At 38.7% G+C, this 5,477-nt stretch overlaps 1 long non-coding RNA gene and 1 other non-coding gene across 2 annotated transcripts; both read left to right on the top strand.

Annotated features, from left to right (window-relative positions):
- Positions 1-715: 715 nt before the first annotated feature.
- LOC118489383 lies at positions 716-821 on the top strand. Its single transcript, XR_004887402.1, has one exon. It is a non-coding gene; the product is annotated as a small nucleolar RNA R71 (small nucleolar RNA).
- Positions 822-3,599: 2,778 nt separating this feature from the next.
- On the top strand, positions 3,600-5,040 carry LOC110921060. Its single transcript, XR_002582140.2, has 3 exons — positions 3,600-3,698; positions 4,213-4,278; positions 4,839-5,040. It is a non-coding gene; the product is annotated as an uncharacterized LOC110921060 (long non-coding RNA).
- The last annotated feature ends 437 nt before the right edge of the window (positions 5,041-5,477 follow it).

The raw sequence follows: 5,477 nt of genomic DNA, 5'->3' as shown, positions 1-5,477 counted from the left end.
TAGTGATTGGATGCTTTTATCACGAACCTCATCCTTTTGCATTCGCACTTCGCCAAGTTGGTTCCGTTTTTGCATCTCCATTTGCATGCTCTTTAGCATCTCCATCACCTCATTTCCACCCGAAGACCCCCCTTGTTCTTGACCCGTTTGGTATTGCTTTTGATAACCTTGGTTATTTCCGCCTCGGTACCCACTTTGGTTATTGTAAGATTGGCGTGAACCAAAGTTACCTTGGCTACCTTGAAAATTTGGGTTTGCTTGATTTGAAGGGTTCCCATATCTAAAATTCGGGTGGTTCCTCAACCCGGGGTGGTAGGTATTAGAATTCATGTTGTTGTAGTTCCTACCACCTCCTCCTTGACCTTGACCTTGACCTTGAACCGCATGGACTTCCTCGTATTGCCCTTCCAACATCCCTTGGCAATTTTCAGCCGCATGACCTATTTCATTACACAAAGCACAAACATCATATATTTGGTTAGTGGTTTGAACATTACCATCATCTATGGCGTGCACTTGAGGTCGGATAGTGGTCGGTCGGGCTCTTCTTGAAGCTTGAGCTTTCCTTTTTGATGTAGTTGCCATGCTTTCCAAGAACTCCCAATCATCGTTCTCATAGTTTGTTCCAAAAGTCCCACCGGTGATAGACATCAAATCACGTGCATCTTTGGCACTCAACCCCTCGTGAAAGGCATTCATCAACTCCCACAATTCAATTCCATGATGAGGGCAGTTTTTAATCATCATATTGAAACGCTCGAATGCCTCATGAAACATCTCACCATGTTGTTGTTGGAAGCTTCTCAACCCCTTCCTTGCATCGTTGGTCTTTTGGGCGGTGTAGAACTCATCCAAGAAAGTTTGTTGCATCTCCCCCCATGTATATATGGATGCCGAACGTAACGTGTAGAACCATTTTTTCGCCTTCTCTTCCAAGGAAAATTGGAACAAAACCAATTTAATATCGTCGGCCGAAAACCCTTGACTCCCAAGAGTGTTGCAAATCGAGTCATAAGCCTCTAAATGAAAGTAAGGCTCTTCTGTTGCCAACCCCTTGTACTTCGGTAAACTTTGCAATGAGTTGGTTCGTACTTCAAATGTTCGCCCTTGATCATTATGAGGAATGACTACCGGTGAAGGGTTTTGCGTGATTACCGGCCGAAAATGTGCTTCAATGCCCCTCACATTTTCTCTAAGGTGTCTCCTTGGTACACCATACCTACCTCTCGGAATAATAGGACCATTTGGCCTTGGTACTTGCCCTTGTGGTCTTGGCCGAATGTGTTGTGGTATAAGTTGTTGTTGTTGCATTCCACCAACACTTGCCATCCCTTGAGATTGACTTTGCACATACCCAAACTCCCCTTGATCACCATAACCTCCATAACCATACCCATCATCATCATACCCCTCGAAATCTTCAAATCCCTCATCATAACCATCTCCTTGAATTCCCGAAGTTAGCCCAAATGGGATGGTTGAATACTGAAAACCCGATTGTTGTGGTCTAAAGGATGAAGTAGTATGCACAATAGTTGAATTCGGTGCAATTGTGAAAGTGGATGTTGATTGACCCGTAGTTGGGGGAAAGAAGTGAGATAATGGTGGGATTGTGGTGCATGGATTGTAGGTGATGGTAGGCTCAGTTTGAGTGGTGATTGGTTGGGTGACATTGGATGGTGTAAATTCGGCGGTGGTGTTAGGTAACGTGGTGTTTGGTGATGGTTGGGTGGAAGTAGGTATGAAGGGTGAGGATGATTGACCCGTTGTAGGTGGAATTTGAGAATCAGCCATGATGTTTCTCGGTGTGATGGGTGAAGTGGGTGAACCAATGATTTTGTTTTCTCGCACTAAAACTCTGTTTTGTCGTAGCGTTCTTTCAATTTCCGGATCAAACGATAGCGGTGATGACCTGTGAGAGCCTCTAGTATGCATACACCTGAAGTACCTGCACACTAAAACACAACCAGCGTAAACCCGAAAATAACAAACAAAACTATTAAACTAACACACGTTGCGCACTACTCCCCGGCAGTGGCGCCAAAATTTGACGTGATGTCGTGGGTCACGCAAATTTAATCCCCAAACAACTATAGATAGTGGTAAGAGGGTATCGAACTCAGGGAGTATGTGGAAGATGTGTCGATTGTATAGCTTTGTACTTACACTAATATTAAACTAAATTGCAGAAATTAAAATTCAAGAGTTTGGATTGTTGTTTTAGAAATCTAAATTAAAAACTAATTCAAATCAAATGTCGGTTGTAAAACAAATTAGGAGAGAACAATGATCACCTTAGGTTTCAGTTTCTTTAAACAATTGTGTGTAATTCCAACTAGAAAGAGTTACATAGACATAACTCGTGTATAGATGATTGAAGTGATAAAAGGGGACAAAGTACTCGGATTATATAAACGCGAGGTTGTTTCCCGATGACCAATTAATCAATAGCCAACCCTAACCCTTCCCGTGATATCTCGATTGCCAACGGCACCAAGAACGTACGATTAAGACTAGAAATTTTAGTATCGATTAACAAGTTACAAGCAATCAAACATACACCATGATATTCAAGCAACGCAAGTTATCATTCTAGAAATTCAGAATTAAAACACACAAAAGTTCAAGAAACATTCACCTAAGATGATCACCGAAGAGTTTAGCCGGACATGGCTTGGTGAATCATCATCATAATCAAACCAATGTTCATACGAATCGAAAATACAAACCGGATGATAGAAAATTGTTCAAAACCAAGCAAGTAGCCAAAATTCGCCCCCAAGATGATCCAAAACCATCCAATGATGAGGAATAATGAAAAAGACACACAAAAACTGACTTAATGAGGGCAATTACACTTTGGATCGCAGCTGCCACCGTAAATTACGGCTCCACCATAATTTACGGTGGACTTAAATATGTTACGGTATAAATAGTCTGTGTTACGGTGGAGGAAAAGATAAAATCCAGGTCCACCGTAAATTACGGTAGGACCGTAACCGTAATTTACGGTGGTGAGCTGACTTGTCTTCTTTGTTTTGTCTCTTATTCCACGCTCGACCCGTTCATCACCAAAGCCTCCAAAGCTGCATTTAATCCGTCTTTTAGCTCCTGAACCGCACCTGAAACATAAGCACCGTAGTTATCTAATTCAAGATAATTACACGATTAAGTGGAGGATTATTTCATCTTTTAGCACGCTTAAGGGTTGTCCAATGGACCACCCGTCAGAGGATCACACAGAATGTAATTCTGAATTGGAATTTCTAATCCCTTCATCTTATCAAGTGATGTATCCTGATCACTCACATCTGATTCTGTAACACCCGAAAATATAAACCCTCATATTAGAAAATTCAAAGAAATTAATAAACAAGAATTTACCAACTAGGAACTTAACCTAGTTAAAAAAAAATAGTCTTGAAATAAACTTATAATATGGTTAAAACACTTAACTTAGAGAAAATGGTAGCTAAGGGACTGAACTTGTCAAAATTGAAAGTTGAATACTAATTAGTGAACAAAACACAAAACTCACCCATCTTGGGTGGGCATCGATCGAACAGAGAGAGAGAGGGGCGACCAGGAGAAAATCCAAACCCTAAAATCTCAAGAATCTTGCAAATTGAAGGATTAATCCAAGTAAAAATCAAGAATTGAGCCTAGAATCATAATCCTCATCACAAGAGGATTGTAAGGTATGTAAAATTAGTGAAATCCCTTAACTTGAATTTCTCATGATGTTGTGAAATCTGGAAAAATTGATGTTGCATGAGTGTTATTTGGTTAGTTTAGAATCGATTTGGTGTTTAGAGGTTAGACTCAACCAATTACATGTGAAATCATGACCAAATTCAGAAAACTCCATGAACACCTTGAAGGTGGGTTGTGGGTTTTACAAGATGATGATGAATTCTAGGGTTCTTAGTGGTTATTCTAGTAAAATTCGACCTTAGAAGATAGTTCCAGAAAAGATGTGATGTTTACATGATATATGATGGCTTAATTGAAGTTAAGTTAACTACTAAGCAATCCATAAACATGAATATGAATAATATAGAAATTCTGCCCTCTTGATGTTTGTAGAAACGCCTCAAAGAAGGCTGACAAATAGAAATTTGAAGCTTTAACGCCTAATTAAGATGTTTCGGTATATTATGCGAAATGATGTCTAAGAGGGTTCTAAACATGTCTTGTAAATGAACTCTATAGGACAAGATACCGGGACGTCGAGCGGACAAACCGGTGGTGATTCTCGTTTGAAGGGCGTGCGCCAAGGTATGTAACATGACTCGTTACATTATGTGAAATTAGATCATTGTAGTTGATTATCAAAGTTTCTAGTTATTTTGAATTGAAGCGAACGCATTGTTGTATTGAATACTTGTTTGAATAACGAATTAAGTAAAACGGGTCAAATAATCAAGTAAAACATGATCTACATTCCAATCATGATAAATTGATGTATGTAGTGGTTATATTATGACGTACTAGAAATATCAGACTTTTACTACATTGATAATGCAGAATGTTGAAACCCGAGAGTTGGGATTTTGGTTGAAATGCTCAAACCAAACAAAAACATGAATTCCCAGGTGCTACCGTAATTTACGGTGTCACCGTAAATTACGGTAGAAACCAATGTTTTACGGTGGTTTTCTACTGTGTTACGGTGGATCCAAGAATTTCCAGCACTCACCGTAATTTACGGTGGCACCGTAAATTACGGTGGAGCCTGGAAAACTTATATATATTTTTGTTGTTTCAAAGTGATGTTAAACCTTGAAATCTTATCATTCATAAACGTCATAGCTAATGACTTATTTGTTGATTCATAGGTAATTAGGTGGTCACATGGATGGCGATCAAGCGACTTGATGATGAACCGAACACTCCACTTCGAAGCTTCCGCTATGTTTTGAACTTGTTAATTTGTTGTTCTTTTGTTGTAAACAATTTCTTAAACGACTTAATTTCGTTCTACCTTAGTCTTAGTAGACTAAGGTGTGTAATATTTTGAAACTTATGTTAATCTACCATCTTTGCTATAAAATAGCTATTAATTCTAGTATAAATTTAAGGGTGTAACAAGTTGGTAATCAGAGCCACAGGTTGTCAATAAGTGTTCGGTTCAAGCTTGATCGACCATCCGGTAAGAACTAATTTCTGTTAATAAATTTTATATTACGTAAAGAATGAGAAATGAACAAATATGCATGAAAAGAGCAAGTAAGCCCATTTAAATACAAGAAATCAAAAGCAAGAACGATAAAATCAAGTTGTGAACTTGATTGAATCAAAAGCAAGAACGATCAAATCAAGTTGTGAACTTGATTGAATCAAAAGCAAGAACGATCAAATCAAGTCGTGGACTTGATTGAAATAAAGCAAGAGCAATTAAATCAAGTTATGAACTTGATTGAATCAAACAAGAACATCATGTGTTATAAATGGAATGTTTTAACAACTTGTGTAAA

The sequence above is a fragment of the Helianthus annuus genome, chromosome 17 (genome assembly GCF_002127325.2).
Source record: "Helianthus annuus cultivar XRQ/B chromosome 17, HanXRQr2.0-SUNRISE, whole genome shotgun sequence".
NCBI lineage: Eukaryota > Viridiplantae > Streptophyta > Magnoliopsida > Asterales > Asteraceae > Helianthus > Helianthus annuus.
The sequence above is the reverse complement of the archived record's forward strand: the minus strand, read 5'-3'. Positions and strand labels throughout refer to the sequence as shown.